Source organism: Mesoplodon densirostris, chromosome 16, assembly GCF_025265405.1.
Source record: "Mesoplodon densirostris isolate mMesDen1 chromosome 16, mMesDen1 primary haplotype, whole genome shotgun sequence".
In the NCBI taxonomy this organism is placed as follows: Eukaryota; Metazoa; Chordata; class Mammalia; order Artiodactyla; family Ziphiidae; genus Mesoplodon; species Mesoplodon densirostris.
Genome location: NC_082676.1, coordinates 70,541,415 through 70,563,442, shown reverse-complemented (window position 1 = coordinate 70,563,442; position 22,028 = coordinate 70,541,415). Strand labels below are relative to the sequence as shown.

General features: G+C 41.9%; 1 non-coding gene across 1 annotated transcript; it reads left to right on the top strand.

Moving 5' to 3' along the window:
* Nucleotides 1–18,708: 18,708 nt before the first annotated feature.
* Nucleotides 18,709–18,843, top strand: LOC132477233 (small nucleolar RNA SNORA70). The gene has a single exon (XR_009530249.1). It is a non-coding gene; the product is annotated as a small nucleolar RNA SNORA70 (small nucleolar RNA).
* The last annotated feature ends 3,185 nt before the right edge of the window (nt 18,844–22,028 follow it).

Here is a 22,028-nt window from a genome sequence, read left to right as displayed (position 1 = left end):
CCGACAGCCCTGAAAACTTGGAGATTCAATTAAATAATTCCAGTTACGTGGTGCTCCTACCGCCTGCTTATTGCAAATATTTCCTTTTTCGAGTTCTTAAAAAAAAAAAAGCAAAGAGAAGAAAAGAAACTGTCGCCTCAGCTTTCACTGCGCGCGGGGTAATTGATAGGCGCCATCGGAGGTCAGAATTTGCATAAGAATTAAGAGCAGTAAATTAATTTAATATTCCATGCACATCTCCAATTATTCCTGGAGACCTTTGTCTCCGCGGCTGCCAGAAAGGGGATTCAGCTGCTCTTCAGCCAAACAACATCTGTGCGGTTAATAATTTGATAAACAGCTCATACAAATAGTTTCTGAATTATCTGGCAGCCCAACGACTATTCAGTTTGGAAGCGTTTTGGCAGGGTCTCCCGGTGTCCTCCGGGGGCCTCAGGCGGCCGCCTAGACAAATTTCTTCTTATCTTTTAAACATCAACAGACGACAATATGTAAAATATGTCATTATCATTAAGTAATAATCCTGCCCCTTAAAACACAACAAAACAAAACGCCTGGTGTCCGCAGTTCATCTATTGAAGACCCTGAGATAGATAGATGTCCTGGGGAGGGGGACTGAGGGGGTGGAGGCCTGGTTTTATTTAATATCGAAACAGAGTTTGGACTTGTACATTGAAATATCTGCAAGGCAAGGGAGAGTCATGGTGGTTCCCACTGGAAGAGGAACCTGGGTAGGTGGGCCGGAGGGGGACCGAGTTTTCACCATATTGCTTCTTGTACCTTTCAATGTTCTCCTTATCCATGGGTATTATTTATTCCCAAAATAAATACATAAGAAACAAATTGAGTTATCACAGCAGGAGTGAGTTGTTTTGACTGGACATAGTCCTTACCCGACTTCTTCCCACTTCTCCTCCTGACCACACTCTCTCCTTCCTACCTTTTCCCCCAGCCAACGCTGCCCCCATCCTGATAAGCAGCTTCCCACAAAGAACAAGCATGTCAGTCAAAACATTGAGTTGGCCCAGAATTTTAAAAACAAAACAAAACAACAGCAAAACCGCTTGTAGAATGATGCCATTTTGTTGTCGAAACAGACCTGAATTGACGCTTTTCCTCTGCTATCCCTGTCTCTACACTAAAGATTTTATGGCTGTGATTACGTTCCCTTATCACTCTGCCACCCATAGCAGAGCCCTGTTCCTGATATAGAGTCTAGAAAGGAAGCCTTTGATCTTGAAAGAGACCCAGAGTGCTCTAATTTTTGCAAGCAGTGCATTGCAGCTCAATTTACTCCACATCTGTCTTTACCCTGGAACTGTTCTGCGCCGACTTCACTGTAACAGGGTGTTCGACTAGGATCCTTATCTCCATCTATACATTCCTGCACATTTGATGTACACACCTCACCCATTCAATATTCTACTTTCTATTTCCTGCACTGCTGACAATCTAAGTACTTGAAGCCATTGAAAACTACCCCAAAGTTCTGAGTGGTGTTGAAGCAGTAATATGATAGAGCTTTGTCCTTGTACTCTAATGAGCCTGGGGTAGCACTGAGCTTTAAACACAGGCAAACCCTTCAGACTACAGGTCTGAATATACAACTTTACAATGAGCACAGTGCTTGCCTGGGCTCAATGGAAGAATTACTTTTCCAGAAAATAAGTCATTGTGTCACAAGAATTCAGTAGCATTTCCACCAAGTACATTCATTTCTATTTTTTCTATTTTCTTCTTGCATCTTATTAAATTTTTTGCCCTTAGAACTATAGACACCGCCAGGCCTTGCAGGCTTTTTATAAGCATACAAATCGGCTCTGTTATTTATGACTGGGGGTCTCTGTCTGCATCTTTTTATTAATTCCTGACTTTGATTCAAACTTCTCTAGCCAGCGGAGTGATTTGAAAACATTTCTTTTCTTAAATGGAACATTATCAATTCTTTGGGGAACCATTCTAATTTTAAACACCAAGATATTCAGTTTCTTAATCTGCAGCTCTGATGTTACTCATTTTTATGCATACAACCTATCCCCTTTGGTGGTATTTCGTTTATGCCTGATATTTATCTTCTTTACATTTGCTTGACTATTTTTCAAAGCAGTATATAGGCAGAAAATGGCTATTAAACAGGAAGGCAGGGAACTCTGATTATGTTTTTAACTCTCTAAGTAAAGCCACAGAACATTGACATTTTGAGAATTTTTTTTTTAAACTAATGAGCCCTCTCCAGAAAAGCCGTCTGGATACCATTAAAGTTGATGAGTTTGGAAGGATTATCCTGATAAATGCTTGGCTTCTTGGTGATTAGACACATATTTTCAGTACAAATGAGACTGAGGTTTGCATTTGGATGGAGTTTTGTCGAGCATAATGGGAAATTGTTGGGGAAAAAATCCAGAGTGCCACCTTACTTTGTAGAGTTCAATTCAGAGGTAACTGTACTCATGTACACTTGCACTTAAAATGTTGCACATACAGTAACAAGTGATGGTCAATAACTTAAACAGCACATACCCTGGTTATTTCCAACCTACCTGTAAAAGAAATATACCTTCTATCTTGGGCAAAATTAAAGAATGGCTAAGGGGTAGGATAATGATTTAATAATTCAGTGCTATCTCTATCACGGATAAAGGGATTGTTTTTTTAAATCTGAGAGATAAGAACAGTGTGGAGCCATTAGACAATTTCTTTCAAGTCATTTGTTTCCATTGCCCTTAAAAAAAAAAAGATAATGTTTACACATATGACCCAATTCTAGTCAAACACTAAATTTGAAAAATACAAGTTAGCATATAAAAGTTGTGAACAGCATTCACTTAGACAGCCCTGTCTACTCTCAGTTTCCTCTATTTTAATTTTGTGTGTGTGTGTGTGTGGTACGCGGGCCTCTCACTGTTGTGGCCTCTCCCGTTGCGGAGCAAGGCTCCGGACGCGCAGGCTCAGCGGCCATGGCTCACGGGCCTAGCCGCTCCACGGCATGTGGCATCTTCCCGGACCAGGGCACGAACCTGTGTCCCCTGCATCGGCAGGCGGACTCTCAACCACTGAGCCACCAGGGAAGCCCTATTTTAATATTTTAATGAGCTGTGCTGGGTGCTGATGCTGTATGTGCATCTCCATCCCTGATATTATGCTCAAAAAGAAAGAGCTTCAGCACTTAGCCTGTGTGTGGATAATTGCAAACCAAGAACAAGTCCAAGTTCTTCAGAGATGATGGTAAAATGTCCCTGATTGTCACAGATGTCAGCCAGCTCCATGGTTCTTTCCTCTCCCTCCCCAGTCCAGGACTCATGAATACAACTGACAGGTTGAAAACCTCACCTAACTCCAGGGGTGCCCTTCACATCATTGCCATTGTAGACTTGTACGGTTTTTAAGACACTGTTGTGCTGAATGGCAGTAAATTTCCTTGAGGAAGAGGGAGGGCCATTATTATTTTTTAAAAAAAATTTGGGAGGGATAAATTGGGAGACTGGGATTGACCTATACACACTACTATGTATAAAATAGATAACTAACAAGGACCTACTGAATAGCACAGGGAACTCTACTCAATACTCTGTAATGACCTATATGGGAAAAGCATCTAAAGTGGATATATGTACATGTATAACTGATTCACCTTGCGGTACACCTAAAACTAACACAACATTGTAAATCAACTATACTCCAATAAAAATTAATTTAAAAAATTTGTATTAAGGGGCAACATGGGCTAACAGTGAGTCTAGCTGCTTCTGCTTAAAAGGGAGGGTCACAGCAGTAGAGACTATGGGCCGCTATGCCATTTGATTTGGCCAGAAAGTCCAATCTAGCAGCCTCGTATGGACTGAAATTGAGAGGGATTCCAAGGGCTTATTCTGCTTTGCTGACTCTGTGATGTGGGGAGGTGGACCCTGCAGAATGTCAGACTCTTAAGCATTCGAGACCACAGTCAGGCTGGAATCAGTTTGGGGGCAGAAAGAAAAAAAATGGTGGGCAAAAGGCTTATAGTTCTAGTTGTCCACTAACTAGCTGCAGGCCCTTGGGCAATCACCCAATCTCCCTGTGTCAGAGACTCCCGTCTGCCACTTCTCACCAATTTATTCTCTTCTTGCTGGGCATATGGCTGTCCATCTGGACTACATTTCCCAGCCTCCCTTGCAGCTGCATTTGGCCCATGTGACTAAGTTCTCACCAATGGAAGGCAAGTGAAAGTGATGGGCGTAATCATCATCTCATACTTGCACCTTCCTCTTCCTTCCTGCTGGCTGGGAATGATGTGAATGGAAGACACATATTGAGGATGACCAAGCTCCCCCAATGGCCTGGGTTTGCAAGATGAGTTCCTGGAGCAGAGTGAGCCCTCTCACCCTGAACTGTTACTTGAAGAGAAATAAATTTCCATTTATTTCTATTTGGTTTGAAAAACTGCATATTTTAGTTCACTTTGTTAAAGCACTCACCCAAAGGAATCTGCATCCTGGCTTTGTTTTTCCTAACTCTAAAATAAGAGTCTCTTCATTTGGGTTTCTCCAAAGGCAAGCAATTTATTGGGAGGTGATCTCAGGACCTCCAGTAGGAAGGAAATACCAGTAGGAATCAGGGTTGAATAACAGGAAAGGGAACGCAGCCATTAAAGTGCATTATGAACCAAGTTACCATTGTGGGTGACTGGGATTTAATTCTACCAAGGAAACTCTGGGACCCAGTGTAGAACACCTGCCTTAGGGTGAGTCCACCTGAGCTGGGATGTTTATACACCAACTCGCATCAGTCATTAGTCTCACAGGCATTCTTTCCCCCAGCATTTCTGTCCTGTTTGCTTAGGTAGGCAGGCCAAACAACAACAAACAAGCACTCAGGCAATGAAATGCCAGTGCTGGTGGTTGGATGTTGAGCTGGTGCCCACTGAAGAATAAGGGCCGGGGTCTGCTGACAGGGCACTGATAGCATCCACTACAGAGGGCACTGATGAAGGGTCTTGAAGTTCCCCCTCCCACGTTAAAGTTACCTGGGCTCAGTTTATCGATCTACATTCTTCTGATGGCTAATCTGAAATGGCTGCTCTAGCCAGATTGATTTACTCAATTTAGGGCATCCCCAAATACTGTGTGCATTCATTTTCATTCTATTCGTGCCATCCTCTTATGTGGCAAGCAGCTCAGCACTGTGCCCACCTCTCTGTCCCCACTGTATCCGTTATTTATGGCTGCTTAACCAACCACCCCAAACTTAGTGGCTGAACACAACAGCAATTTATTCCTTTCCACAACTCTGTGTCAGGAATTCAGGCAGGACTTGGGCGCTTCTCCGTGGAGTGTCAGCTGGGCTTATTCATGTGGAATGACCCAGGCAGCCTGTCGTCCTCCAGGACTCTCTTCACGTGGTCTGGAATCGTTCAGTAGCCCAGCCTGGACTTCTGCACCGTAGGTGGCTGAGCTCCCAGGGGAGGAGGCGCAAGCTGCTAGTCCTTGGGAGACCTGTGCACTGCAAGTCTCCGGATGTCACTCCCATCTCATTCTATTGGTTAAAGCAGGTCACATGGTCTGCACAGATTCAAGAACGTGGGAGATAGGCTCCTCCTCTTGGTAGGAGGAGCTGCATGTGTGTAAGGGAATGAGAGGAGTTGACATGGTCGCATCTGGATACGGTCTATCGTGCCCCTTCACCCCTTTCCACTTATTCAGATCCCCAAACTCCTGACTTCAGGAGGCCTTTCCCATCACGTTAGTCTGCCTGCGTCTTCTAGCCCCGTCTGAATAACTAGGGCACCCTTTGTTAGACACATTTTTTTTTTTTTTTTTTTGCGGTACGCGGGCCTCTCACTGTTGCGGAGCACAGGCTCTGGACGTGCAGGCTCAGCGGCCATGGCTCACGGGCCCAGCCGCTCCACGGCATGTGGGATCTTCCCGGACCGGGGCACGAACCCGCGTCCCCCGCATCAGCAGGCGGACTCTCAACCACTGCGCCACCAGGGAAGCCCTAGACACACTTATTTTGTCCTTAGTTGTTTACTGTCTTGTGGGACTTTTTGTTGCTGTTTACTGTTGGTTCTTTGAGGACAGAGAATGCAAGTTAGAGCTCCGAGAACACCTTGTACAGTTTGGAGCACACAATGGGCTCTCAATGTGCATCTGTACAAAGACAAAGGGAGGACGAAGAAGTAAGGGCTGGGTGGAGGCAGTGACATACGCCCTTGGGCTAAGAGCTGGAGCAGGAGAGCTCATTTCTAGTCGATTTATGTAGAGTCGTCAGCTGCTTATTCTGAAAACCAAATAATTCTAAACTCTTCCCAGGCTACGTGAGACTTTGATGACACACACACACCTACAGGCAGGAATGGCCAGGTGTAACGGAGCTGGATCACGTCAAAAGTGCCTGGAAGGCTTCCCCTCCTCTGCGATGCACTATTTTCTGTGTCCAGCATTGCCCTCTTTTAAAATACAAGGACGACCCAACCCGTTGGAGAGGGATGGGAAGTAGTGGGGAGAGGGCTGGAAATTTGAATCTCTGATGTCTTAGTGTAAATTACTTGATAAGAAGAGTGTTTCTTTTTCTCTCACAGAAGAAGCTGGGGCAGCATGATTGTGCTGGAAGATTGGAGGCCACTGATGCTGAAGGAAGGAGAACTGAGGAAGGAAGGCCCCCACGGACAAGTGTCCTCCCTCATGTCAGCCAGGCCAGGTGTCCCGGAGACATTCTGAATAGTGCATCGTCCTGGGCATTCAAAAGTGGCCAGCGTTCTCACGCACAACAGAGAAAAATGGGAACATGAGTGAAAGGAAGATTCCAGAACTTATGAGCACGTTTGTGTGGGTTGCAGCCAGTGGATGAACATCCCTCCAGTCTCTGGGATCCAATCTTCTATGTTGTGACTGGACACTTAGTCACCAGGTTTCCAAAGGCAGAGGAAGCCTGTGGGAAAACTGACCCATGGTGTCCACAGGGAGTGGAACAAATATTGTTGTTGTTTTACAGTTGGACCTTTAGTAGACCACTAAGGGAAGATCAGCAGACCACTGGGATGAGCATCAGTACTAAAAATTGACGAGACTTCCACGGTTGCTCCTAGTAACTGGTGGGGGCACTTCTAGAGCTCCCTGAATATGCCAACCCCACCCCGCTCTTTAATTAAATGCCCTGAATTGCCTTTGTGGATCAAAACTTTCTTTGTTCTGTCAATTAAAGAAGGCTTGCAGCCCACCTCACGGCTAAGGATATCAGATGTGTAAAAGGTGATGGTTTCTGCACATTATCATGACTGGCAACTTTTTGTGTGTTGATGTTGTCTGGCATGCAGAAAATGTACTTTCCTGGGCCTGGGGACTTTGTGATGGATGCAGGCTCTGGGAGAGGCAGAATACAGCATGGACTCAGGTCACACCTGAGTTTCAATTCTGCCTCTGTCACTAGCCTGGTGACCTTGGGACATTTGAAAACTCTGATGTGGGGAAAGTGTTCCTCATCTGGAAAGTGGGAATAGAAATACCCAAGTCACGGGATTGTTGCGAGAAATAAGTAAATGTACGCTAAGTTTCTAGAACTTTCCCTGCCACAAAGTTATATTTAATAAATGACTTCTAAAACAAGGTTCTTTTTTGTCACTTACCATCTGATCATTTCGCCACGCCACTGTGCTTGCAGCCTGTGTCTGCATTTTCTATTAACCATCAGAAAATATATGTAGGCATGTGTGATTCCTAAAGATGGGGGAAAAATTCAGAGGATCTAGGATTACTGGCCATTCTGTTAACTGAAGAGAATCTTTTGATGCCCATTTGAGGGATTCATAAAGATGATGAGGGGTTAAAACTGTAACAGGAAGGAATTCTTTTTTATGGTGGAAATAAGAAATGAGCTGATTATAAAAACTGGCAGAAGCCCCTGGATGGAGCTGTTCCATCTGTCTAAGAACATTCAACCCCCAATTGCCCATTGACTGGGCACTCACACTGCTTCATTGTTACAACCTCATCTAAGTGAGCAAAGAAACACTTTACTTGTGGATAACCCCTGGTTATTGAGAGCCATCCTTTCCGGCATTCTCTGAATCCCAACCACATTGAGGTTTGCTCTTCAGATGGGAACCTTGGTAAACAGCCCTGCTTGTTCTACCTTTATCCCTTCACCAAACTCCTCCACATGCAATCATGTCTCCAAAAATAAATCCAGAGTAATCCTTCCCATCATCTTCTTCTCTTCCAAAGGCTATTTGTTGGTTGATGACGCTACAGAATTTGCAGTGTCCGTAAACACTTGTTGGAGCAAACATCTCTCCATTGACTCTTTGAGCTAAATCACCCTGACCAGGGGGCTTTGTTCAGCCTTTCAGTTACTCTTTGTCAGGAAGCCAGGACCCAGAGGTTTCAGAAAGAATACAAAGAACTTGTAACTTTCCCAAAATCCTTTCCACAGATTTGAAAGAGGGAAAAAATGTAGGAAATTTATTTAAAGACAAATACCAGACAAATCTGGGAAACTACTGGAAATGAATGGATTTACAGATGTCACCTTTCTGAAGGCAGTTGGATTCTTGAGTTTCATTTCACTCATTGTAGTCTGTGCCCATTGCCAAGGATTTATTCTTCCAGGAAATATGAAGGCAAATTTCTTGGCATTTGTTTTGCTATATTCCCCGGACTAGAAAACTCATTAAGTAGCCATTCCTGATGGCAACTGGCGATGTAAATGAAATGCCCTCTCTGCTCACTTTAGTATTTGGATGAGACAGCCCAGATGTTTGGCAGTCATTAAAACTTCCCCAAGCAATATGCATAGCGATAAACCAAAGTTGTCAATACACGACATCATTAAAGGGAAGACAGTAGTCACCATCGGAGGGAAAGGGAAATCAAGTTTGCATGGTGGAATACACTCCATTCCAAACTAGGGCTTCGTCTCCACTTTTTGGGGCGGAGGGAGGTTGCACAATCTTCTTATGGAGTTTTTAATCGAGTTGCTATTCCACTCTCTCTTTTATGGAGCCACAGAAGTGTCTGTAATGAAAGAAAACAAGGGTGGTTTGCAGTGGCTATGCCCAAATAAAATATAACAGGTCTCTCATAGGGCCTGTATGTACAAGCAGAGGGAGCTCCGTAATAAGCCTCATTATGCTCTCTGTCGTGCATGCTGATTGCAAATGGTGTGGGTTACCCTCGATGCCATAAGAAAAAGGTGTGTGTGTGTGTTAGAGAGAGAATTTCTTTCTCCCAACTGATTATGAACCTCATGCATAGCAAGCATCGGAGAAACGACACTCAGATTTCCTATAGCAGAGTGTGCGGGTGCGTGCATGCACACACACACACACACACACACACACACACTCTCTTATACACTGACAGGCTAATGGCTACTTTCCCAAAGAGTGGTTAGAAAGAAGTAGTAAATGGGACTGTGTTGATGCCGGGAGAAGACCCGGGCAAAGATCAAGATACCCTGCAACGTATCGGATAACACATAATTGGCGGGTCACAGCCAAATGAGTGTAGTCACGCATCACCGGGCGGCCTTTGCCGGTGATAAAGACACTTGTAAACAATTCAGTCGCAGAACATGGCAATAATATGTTGATCCGGCGTGTAATGAGGTGTCCCTGGAATCAGTAAGCAGTCCTGGAGAGCAGGGAGCAAGGGCAGTGGCTGTCTTTTTGATGACCTTTCCTCACCACCGAGGACCCCAGCTCCCCTGAAGAGGACTTTTCTCATTTTGCAGCCGGCTCTGAGCGTCAGAACTTCCATTCGCAGCCAGCAAATGAACAGTCGGGCCCTGCATGCTAATGAAGTCCAGGCTATTTTGCACCTTTTCATCCGCACATTATGCTCTTGACTCTGAAGAAGGTGGGAATTAGGCCGGACCCCGGTGTCAGACTGCCTGATGGCTCGGCTCCGGAAAACTGGTAATTGAAGCTGATGAGTGATGCGAGGGAAGCCGGAATTTGGAAATAAACAGTTTCAAGCACTGCATGTCATTTCTAGAGAGACTGCTGAGAGAATGGAAATGAGCTCCCTTTCTTGAATCTAATGCAGTTTCTCAGCAGGAAAAACACCGTCTTTTAGACAACAATGCCAGTCATTAAGATTTAAATGTTCTGGCGATAATAGAACTGGCCTCCTGGTTCACAAACAGCACTTTTGTAAATGTCTTTCAACACCCAGATCTACATTTAATCCACGCCCAAGAAGATAACTGTGTCGGAAAGCGGAACCAACTGCGATTCTTAGTCTATAAATATCATTCATAAGGAGAGGAAAACAGTCAAATTGTTTGCCAACCTGTCACATAGCATTGCCTATCAGTGCCAGCAAAAATGGCAACTCCCTGTTCAAACAATGAAAGGACATTCAGAAGTCTGCAATAAAACACCCGGAAGCCACACTTTTCATGTTTATTTTTGCACTGCTGTATTTCTTTGCAGCAGAAATATACCAAATAATATACCATGCTAGCCTTTTATGCGGAAACAGCACGAACGTTCCCTCTCTTATATGCAGGATCTCTGCTCGGAGAATGATCTGTATATTTAATGTTACAACAGAAGGCCAAATCTGGACCCATTCGCCTGTAGTCTTTTAAAAGAAGTTCAGTCATCGCGTGTTTATTTCACCTGCTTTTACATTACTAGGTTGTCACGGAACCTGGGACCAAACATGACATACTGTGTTGCTGTCCTCTCCTCAATCTGCTGAGATGATTTGGACCCCGTGTTGATGTACGCAAAAAGAAGGGCTTGTAACCCATACACAGACTTCTGCGGTTTAAGAGGCTTTAAAGATCAGGTTTACTAGACATCTCTCCCAGCACAGTTCTTCCTGGGCAGGTGAAACACCTTCAGGGAGAGAATTACGAGCCTGGAGAAGAAGAGACCAAGGCGAGTGGTATTTATCATGGCAGGCCCGAGTGGTTCATGAATAACCATCGCTTTGCCCTTTTCTCGTTTCTCTTTCCTACCAGAAGCAAGAGTTCGCTCTTTCAGGCCTTCTTCAATTTAATGGTGACATGCAGGATTCTCACAGGCAGTCTCTGGTTTGTTAGCGACATCAAGGATATCAGCACAACTCGAGAGAAACCGAAGACAGCTGGGGTGTTATTGTCACTTCAGTTTAAAGGTAGCAAACCTATCTTGCAAAGGATCAACAATGAATTACTTCAACATTTCAAAAATATAGATAAGAAATGCATTTCTAATAGTGTACTTGTGGATCCTGGATAGATCAATGAATATTCAGCAATCCTTTGCACGAAATGTATGAAAGAGAAAAGGGATAAATCTTTAACACACACACACACGGGCACACACACGCAGGCACACACACCCCTCACTGTGACAATGTCACCCCATTCTGTCGTTATTTCTGTGTCTCGTGGGGTCTCCCACGACATAATGGCTAAAAGACAGGGAGAAAATTGGGGTCACTGCAATGCAACGATGATAACCACAAAGCTCTCTGTGCTCGGTGTACATGTACGCTGGGAATTCAATATTTATACGGTGATTCCTCTGTGTCCAGAGCAGTGTTGGTTTTTTGAAAAGCTTTTATGTGTATTTCCTCACTGGACTCTCATTGCAAGGCTATGGCACTAAAGTCCATTTTATTAACATGTAAGAAAAGGGAAGTGAGAGAAATTATGTGATTTTTCTAAGGTCACACAGCAAATCCAGTGGTGAAGCTAGATTCAGAGCTTTCCGTTTTAAACATTTGCTTTGTTCTTGTCTATAAATCTGCGTTCCCCTGTGTAGGTATTCTCAATAAAGAAAGTTATGCAGTATTAGGCTATTTCTACTTTTATCTCTCACAAACACCATGTCTTCGGTTGGTGTTATGAAGTTGAAATTGTTGTGACTTGGAAGGGGGATGGGCAACTCTAACTGCTCTGAGGGAGAATAGCAAGAGCAGGATTTTTCCAGTCTTTCCTGGCCACTGTTGGTGACTACTATAGTAATAGCATCCTTTTGTGTGGATAAGAGTGATTCAGCATTGTTTGAGGGTCAAATACATGGGTTTGGCTTTGGTTCAAATCCTGGCTCCATCACGGTCTCAGTAATCACAGAAAAGCAGAGTGGGTTGTTTTTCGATCATGTAATGGGAATTGCAGAAGTAGGTAGTCTAGGGAGGAACTGAATGGACCCCATGATGCTATCAATGTCCCAGGTTCCTTTTGTCTTTCTACTCCACCTTTTTTAGAACATTGTTTCCATCTCAAGGATGCCTCATGCTCATACCGCACAGCTGCATGCACAGCTGCAGCCATCTCATCTGAAGGAAGAAGAAAGGAGGAGGGCAAGGCAAAGGGCCCTATTAGTATGTCCTTCCAAGGAGCTTTGCAGGAGGTGGCTCTACCTTGTGTTTCTAGCTCTTTGTTAGGGTATGTTGCTGTATACTGTACTCCAGATCACTTTCTCTGTCTCTCTCTCTCTGTCTGTCTCTGTTTCTGTCCTCTGCGTCTCTGTGTCTCTCTCTGTTTCTCTCTGTCTCTGTCTCTCTCTCTCTCTCTCTGTATATATATTTGTAATTGTACAGCTGATGGTCTGGAAAGGAATGCACCCCACAAATAATGATCGCTCAGAGCAGAAGAACTGTCAAAGGAACTTTATCTTTGACCTCTGTAATGATCTATTTAATGATTTTATAAATGTACATTTTTATTGCCATATTGTGGTGAGGTAATTCTCTGTGGGTATCTCATATTGATACTGCATGTCTTATGAGCAGAGGCACTGACATCTTTTGTTCCAGACTATCTGTTCGAGGATGTTTGTACAGCAAACAGCCTTGGAAGACAGAGAGAGGGTTTTCCTCTGAGGCCAGGGCAGGTTTGTTTGCTGCCCAGTATAATAAAGATGATGGTTGCCTCTGGGACAAAATTTGAGCAGTGTTTGCTTGCAGTTCCTTTCAAAGACTGAGATTTCCTAAACTCAGTGTTCCTTGGGTCTGATGCCAACCCAGTGTGCGTACAGCACCCACCTGGGCCCCCCTCCATGTCACCCCATGATACTTGGGGGTCAAAGGGAGCTGATGTGAACATGAACCTCATGGTTCCTGTGAATAATAAAGTCCTTTGTCTCTGACCCTGGAGTCTCATGTCTTCTGCTGGCACCCATGAGATCAAGGCAGGCTAAAATCTCAGCCCCTTCACAGTTCTCATAAATGTAATGTAAGTATTGAAAAGCACGCATATCATAAGTGCACAGTTTGATAAATTTTCACAAAGTAGATTCACATGTGTAACTGACACCAGATCTGGAAAAAGAATGTTACCAGCATCACAGAATCTCCTTCATGCCCCGTCAGTCAGTACCCTCCCAAAGGTAACGCATGTCTATCTAACAGCACAGATTAGTTTTGCCTGTTTTTGAACTTTACATAAATTGAAACATATGATATGTATGTACTTTTTTGTGTCTGGATTCTTTCTTGCAACATTATGTTTATAAGATTCATCCATATTATTACAGGTATTTGTAGTTCATCATAATAGTTGTGGTGTCAATAAACCATAATTTATAGATCTGTTCTATTGGTTATGGACATTTGCATTATTTCTTGCTATGTAATTATTTCTTTTTTCATTTTTATTGAGATATAATTGACATATATCCTGTATAACTTTAAGGTGTACAGCATAATGGTTTGACTTACATATATTGTGAAATGATTACTGCAATAAATTTAGTTAGCATCCATCATCTTATATAGAATCAATAAAAAGAAAAAGAAAAATATTTTTCTTGTGATGAGAACTCTTAGGATCTTCTCTCTTAACTTTCCTATATATCATAGAGCAGGGTTAACTATAGTCATCATGTATATTCACAGAGTTGTGCAACCATTGGTGCTATTTAATTCCAGAACATTTTCATCACCCCAAAAAGAAACCCTCCACCATTAGCAGTACTCTCCATTCTTCCCTTCCCCAGTCTCTGGTAATAACTAATCTACTTTCTGTCTCTGTGGATTTGCCTTTTCTGGAAATTGAATACAATATGTGGTCTTCTGGGCCTGACTTTTTTCACTTACCATAATGTTTTCAAGATTCATCATGTTACAGCCTTTTTATGGCCAGATATTATTCTAGTGTATGGATATATCACATTTTGTTTAGCCATTCATCAGTTGGTAGACATTTGGGTTATTTTCTCTTTTTGAATTATGAATAATGCTGCTATGGACATTTGTGTGCAGATATTTTGTATGGACATATATTTTTATTTCTCTTGGATATATACCTAGGAGTAGAATTGATGGTCATATAGTAATTCTATGTTAACTTTTCCAGAATTGCCAGATTGATTTCCAGCTTGGAAATTTACTATTACCATTATTTTACATTACCATTTTGTGAATGGTATGAGGTAGGGGTCAAAGTTCATTTTTAAAAATAGATTTCTTGGGGATGATATATTCAAAATGCTGAGAGAAAGAAACTGCTAACCAAGAACAATTTACCCAGCAAATGTGTACTTCAAAAATTAAGGAGATAAAGATTTTCCCAGACAAACAAAAGCTGAGGGAGTTTATCACTGCTAGACTTGCTTTACAAGAAACACTGAAAGAAGTTTTCAAGTTGAAAATGAAAGGATCCTAACCAGTAACAAAAAAACATATAAAAATAAACAACACACTGGTAAAGGCAAGTGTGCAGTCAGATTCAGAATACTGCAATATGGTGAAGTGTTAACCATTTAACTTTAGTATAAAAGTTGAGAGACAAAATAATTAAAAATAGCTATCACTATAATAATTTGTTAATAAATACACAACATAAAAAGATGTAAAGTGTGACATCAGAACATAAAATGTGTATGTTGCGGGGGGAATAAAAGGTTAGATTTTTTGTGTGATCAAACTTAAGTTGTTATCAGCTTAAAATAGACTGGTATATCTATAAGATGTTTCAAATAAGCCTCAGGACAACTACAAAATCAAAACCTATAATAGATATGCACAAGATTAAGAAAAGGAATCAAAATATACCACTATGAAAAATCACCAGTTCACAAAAGAAGACAGTAAGACAGGAAGAAAAGAAAAAAACAACAACAAAACAACCAGAAAAGAATGAATGGGATGAAAATAGTAAGTCCTTACCTATCAATAATTGTTTTAAGTGCGAATGGATTAAATGCTCCAAACAAAAGACATAAGAGTGGCTGAATGAATAACAAACAAACAAGACCCAACTATATGCTGCCTACAAGAGACTCACTTCAGTTTGAAGGACACATATACCTTCAAAGTGTAGGGATGGAAAAAGATATTCCAAGCAAATGGAAACCAAAAGAGAGCAGAGGTAGCTATATTTATATCAGCAAAATAGACTTTAAGTAAAAAAGAGACAAAGAAGGACATTATATAATGATAAAGGGGTCAATTCATTGAGAGGATATATAATTGTAAATATATATGCACCCAACATTGGAGCACCTAAATATGTTAAGCAAATACTAATGGATCTGAAGGGAGAAATAGACAATAAAATAATAGTAGGGAACTTCAATGTTGCACTTTCAACAATGAATAGATCATCCAGATAGAAAATCAATAAGGAAACATTGAACTTAAATGATACTTTAGACCAAAGGAATCTAACAGACATATATAGAACATTCCATCCACCAACAGTAGACTACATATTCTTTTTATGTGCACATGGAACATTCTCCAGGATAGATTGTATGTTAGGTCACAAAAGAAGTTTCAGCAAATTTTAAAAGATTAAAATTATGCCAAGTATCTTTTCTGATCACAATGGTATGAACCTAGAAATCAATAACAGGAGGAAAACTGTAAAATTCTCAAATATGGGGGTACTAAACAACATACTCCTGAATAACCAATGGGTCAAAGAATTTTAAAACAATTTTCTGCCTTCCAGTAATTGCCTCTGTAACTCTAATTAACATGGCCTCCCAATGTTCTTGATTTTTTATCTCCCCATATTTTCTACTGAACTTCTATTACAACACATGAGGATTTGATTGATGTATATCCTTTTCTATCTTGCCCTCCTTAGTTTTGGTAGGTAGATCTTTTGTACTTGTCTGCTGATTGTCTTTACCAACCTTTCTTTTCCTTGTTTTTTCTAATTTAAGCCACTCTACCATGTATTGCTGCTACTACGTACACAAAAAAAATGTTTTCTTAACGTATATGAAGCCAGACACTTTTTTTTTTTAAGATGTTGGGGGTAGGAGTTTATTAATTAATTTTTTTATTTTTGCTGTGTTGCGTCTTCGTTTCTGTGCGAGGGCTTTCTCCAGTTGTGGCAAGCGGGGACCACTCTTCATCGCGGTGCACGGGCCTCTCACTATGGCGGCCTCTCTTGTTGCGGAGCACATGCTCCAGACGTGCAGGCTCAGTAGTTGTGGCTCACGGGCCTAGTTGCTCCGTGGCATGTGGGATCCTCCCAGACCAGGACTCGAACCCGTGTCCCCTGCATTAGCAGGCAGACTCTCAACCACTGCGCCACCAGGGAAGCCCGAGGCCAGACACTTTTATGTCACTTTTCTGGCTGTAAATATTTTCTCCCTTTTGGATCTGAATGCATTTTTGTCTTTGATTCAATCTGCATCACTTCAATTAAAGGACAGGAAAATAAAACTCACACGGGAATCCTTGTGTATGTGAAATGGAAGCTTCATCAAAATTAAAACACACACACACACACAAACACACACACAACCAAACTCAACACCTGACTCTTCCTTTTATGTGAGCAACAAGGGTGAGAGACTCTGAAATTCTCCCTGGGATCCATGTAAACTACCAAGGCAGTTAGGTAGCAAATGATCCTCAAAATGGGCATCCTTCCAACAAATGTTTGCATTGATTTCGTTATTTCTAAAGGCTGATTGAGCCAGAGAGAACAAAAGAATAAGGCAAAAACCATCTCTTTTACTGCCCCCTGTCCTGTATTTCAGGATGAGAATGTGATATTGGATGAATTCTGTGATCATTTGGGGAATTGTAGATGGTCTTTCTTGGGGGTGAGACGTGCTGGTGGCTGGGTAAGACCAAACTGAGCCATGGAGTCAGGTGTCCAGGAGTTCCGTCTGCTGCCTGTTAGTTGTTTATGACATTTGGGGATTAAGCTGCTTAAAATGGGTCAGAGACAACCAACCCACTTATGTTGACATAGTATCAAACATTTATTTTGTTTGAATTTTTAACTTGTAATTCTTCCACTTTTCATGCTGTGAAATGCAGTATGTCTCTTCCATATTTCAGATGAAGAAATGAGAGTGGGTTTTCAGCGTGTTTTAAATAGAAATAAGGCAAGAATGCCTTATCTGAGAATTTCCTGGCGACTAAGGGAGGAGGACAGAAAAAAAGGGTGAGAAGAATCCGGGGATGAATGCAGTCAGGGTGTCCTGAGAAAAAGCCAGAGGCACGAGGAGAGCAGGATGAACTCATAAGGCAGCACCTTTTCATTATGAAGAAAATTACTCCTGACTCCTAAATGTAGGTAGCTATGTGTTAACAAGATTTTTATGTTGAAAATATTATTGAAAAAACTTACAAATATGGCTATAATGGGAGATTTAATAATATATTTTCCAGGAAGAAATGGTTGACTTTGCTTATCTTAATCTTAGTAAAAGAAGACACAAAGGACCTGGAACTTTAATCATTTTGGCAAAAAGAATTAATCTTTTTGTTTACCCGGTGACTTGACTTTGGCAAGTAATGGGATACTGGAGGATGAAAATTTTAACCTGATGCTGTTTGATAGAAATATGGTGCCAACCAGACACGTAATTTAAAATTTTCTTGTACCCACATTATAAAAAGTAAAAAGAAACAGGTGAAATTTTTTTTTAATTTTAATTTTTATTTTTTTCTTCCAGCTTCATTGAGGTATAATGGACATATACCTTAATATATATACAGGGCTGTATAGTTTAAGGTGTACAGCATAATGATTAGACTTACATACATCATGAAATTATTATCACAGTGAGTTTAGTAAACAGGCATCATCTCCTATACATACAAAATTAAAGAAATAGAAAAAACTACTTTTCCTTGTGATGAGAATTCTCAGGACTTATTCTCTTAACAACTTTCATATATAACATACAGCAGTGTTAACTATATGTGTCATGTTGTACATTACATCTCTAGCACTGATTTATCTTATAACTGAAAATTTGTACTTTTGACCACCTTCTTCTGATTCCCCATACCTACACCCACCTTCACTAACCACAAATTCAATCTCTTATTCTGTTTGTTTGTTTTTGAAGTATAATTGACCTACAACACTGTTAGTCCCCATTACACAAGACAATGATTTGATATTTCTATACGTTTCAAAAGGATCACCAGGATAAATCTCGTTACAATACCTCAGTATAAAGACATTATATAGTTATTGACTATATTCCCCACACTGTACACGTCATACCGGTGACATTTATTTTGCAACTGCAAGTTTGTACCTCTTAATCTCCCTCACCCATTTCTTTCCTCCCCCCGAGTCCTCCCCCCTTCTCTGTATATATAACTCTGTTTCTGAAACAGGTAACTTAATTTTAATACTGTATTTCATTTAACCTAATGTATTTTAAATGTCCTCATTTCAAACATAATCAACATAAAAATTATTAAGGAGATGGTGTACATATTTTTCATTCTAAATTTTGAATGTCAGTGTATTTTTCACACTGATAGGCCATCACAGTTGAGACACAACATTTTTCATAGTTCAAGTGATTTGCAGACAATTAAGCTGACCATGCTTTTTTCCCCATGGGGGCCCAGTGTGCAATAGCTGCAAACAGTAGCCTCCTCGGTAGTGTATGCAGCTCTTTGCCTGTGTGGGTTGCCCTAAGGGTCCTTGGAGACAGACCTTGCCAGTGGACATCATGACTAGCATGCTGTCCCCAATCTAGGCTCCAGACAGGTATGCACAGTGCCTTTGGAAAGCCCCAGGGCACAGTAGCCAGGGTCCACACTGGCCAAGTCATAATGTCCATCCGCAGCAAGCTGCAGAACAAGCAGCATGTGATTGAGGCCCTCCACAGGGCCAAGATCAAGTCCCCTGGCAGACAGAAGATCCACATCTCCAAGAAGTGGGGATTTACTAAGCTTAATGCAGATGAATTTGAGGACATGGTGGCAGAAAAGCGAGTCATGCTGGATAGCTCTGGGGTCAAATACATCCCTAATCATGTTCCCTGGGCAGATGGTGGACAGTGAAGCTCCCTGCACTCATGAGAGCCTTGGTGCTTTCCCTTCTTTACACCCACCCACCAATAAATTCTACTTCCCTGTCCAAAAAAAAAAAAAAAAAAAAAAATAGTTCAAGTGAAATGTATCTCTACTCAAACAATAAAGTTGTGTTTCACAGGAAAACATATTTACTCTCCTTTAGTTTGAAGACTTAAATTAATTAAAATGAAACAAAATTAAGGATTCCATTCCTCAGTGGCAGTCACCCTATTTCAAGTGCTCAGCAGTCACACGTGGCCGTGGCCTGCTGTTATGGACTGGACAGCTCTCACCCAAGGGGGCCCTTGGGATGTTCAGGCAGTCCAAGTCTGCTGCCAATCTTCCAGCAAGAACTTATTGGGTTAGAATAGACATAGTTTGTGCACCTCCTGGCTTTATGGGCTGAATTGTGTGCCTCCAAATTCATGCGTTGAAGCCCTAACTCTGAGGTAATCACGTTACAATGAGGTCACTAAGGTGGGCCCTAATCCAATATGACTGGTGTCCTCATAAGGGGAGGGGAGGGAATTTGGGCACAAGGAGAGACATGATACCAGCACGCACACAGAGGAAAGGCCACGTGAGGACACAGCGAGAAGGTGGCCATCTGCAAACGAGGGAGATGGGCTTCAGAAAAACTAACCCTACCAACACCTTGATCTTGGACTTCCAGCCTCCAGAAGTGAGAAAATAAATGACCTCCACTAATATTTGCTATTATTTAGAACATTGCACATATTTTCAATAACTTAAAAATGAATGCCTATTCTTCACATCTACTAATCCCCCCAGGAAGTACAACTTTTTCCCACTAGATTTAAATAATAAATCCACTCATGGTAGGAGATTCTGAAGCTGCCCAGTCTGTAGTATTTTGTTATGGGAGCCCAAGGAGCTAATAAGGCCCAACACACAGAGGGTTAAGAAAAATCTGGTAAGGGCTTCACCATTTCAGATGTGCTCTTCCCATTTTGTCACAGGCTTCATACTTGAATGTCCCACAAATCCTTAGAGCTTGGATCTCTGAAAATCAATTTAAGAAACACAAACGTCCAAGAGTGTGTGTGTGTGTGTGTGTGTGTGTGTGTGTGTGTGTGTGTTTTGCTGGCTTTGTGCACAAGTTTTTTAGTGGCTGTTTGGCCAGGATATTGCATGTGTTTTCCATTTGGAAGGTGGGAAGTGAATGAGTCACACTGACAAACCACAGACACGCGGCTTTGAGGTTCAAAATGAAGTGTTGGTGGCCATCCTCTTGCCTTTGTCCATCACAGACGTGGAGCCTCTTCATCATCACCCACGTTCGTTAACAGCGTCTGTGTCTATGCTAATACAATCAGGAAACGAGGCAACCCATCTCTTCCTTCCCAGAGAGAACAGGGTGAACAGCCATTAGTGATTCACACTGATGAGCCTCCACTAATTGAGCAGAATGTAATTAGTGATTACATAATATTTGAGCTCTTGCAACTGTCATTAATGTCCACGATTCACCAGAGATGAGCCCTACTGAATGGAGTGTGATTGCCGCGGCTAAATCTAGTTAATCTGGGGTATCTTAATCAACATGGGATGCACTTTAGGCAGCAGTTAAAAGCTCTGGTGACCTCAGAGAAAACCCTGCCATCCACCAAGGTCTGGATTGCTTATGATAGGGATCCCTTTCCAAAGAGAAATTTCATAATTAAATGGCCTGGAAAACTTGAGGGCAGAGTTATTGGATGATATTAACACATTTAGATTTTTCTGTAACAGATATGGTGACCAAAACGTTGTACTGGTGCTGGCATTAATTTATGACACATCTGATATTGACTCAGGGTGTATTAGCTGCTGAAGTTATAATAGTTTTTGTAATGTGGCTAGGAGAACAGGATTAAGAAATAGTTCTTTATAAGAGGAAAGATGACTATTTATAATGGCCCTCTCAGAGCACACTTTTGAAAGTTCGTTTTATGGAACAAAACTTTAGAAGCAATAGCATTAGAGTGATATTTTGCTTCCTGTAATAAGTAAAAGTTGGGTTCATGAGATATTACATTTCACTGTGTCCTAAAGTCAAGATGAATTTTCAAGGCATTTGTAGCAGGAGCTCTTGGTGCCCGACCCCGTGTTCCTCGGTCAATGAGTTCACCTGCAGCTGCATTGGACAGCTCTCATGTATACTGTAAACTTCCTACCCCAAGCATCTTTATCACCTTGTTTTTCTTCTCAAAGGCTTTCTTCAGCACCCCGTGAACTTGGTCAACCCACTTGTAGGACAACCTGTAAGTGTCAAGGATTCAACAACTCTGGGGTAAGTCTCAACAAAAGGGGGCTGGGAGTTGGTGGATCAATACCCCAGCTCCCCACTCTGAGGATGTGTTCCACAGGGTTTCTCAGAGGGTTTCCAGCACCATGGAGTCTATAGTGATAACCTGCTTGTAAGTACTGTTCTCCCTCCCCTGTCTCACCTCCTGACTCCCTCCCTGTGTTTCCTGGGGTCACCTCCCGTGATGGTTAATTTTATGTGTCAACTGGGCTGGCCATGCAGTGCCCAGATTAAACATTACTTCTGTGTGATCTGTGAGGGTGTTTCCAGAGATTAGCATTTGAACTTGTAGACTCAGTAAAGTAGATTGCCTTTCCCAGCGTGGGTAGGCATCATCCAATCCAGAGAGGGCCTGAAGAGAACAAAATGCAGAAAAAGAGATTTGCTCCCTTTTTTTCCTGCCTCACTCTTGCCCTGGGAGCCTTCCTAAGTCTCCAGGAAGGAGAGAGCAGATCATGGGAATTTTCAGTCTCCATAATTGTGTGAGCCAATTCCTCATTATGTATAATCTCCTA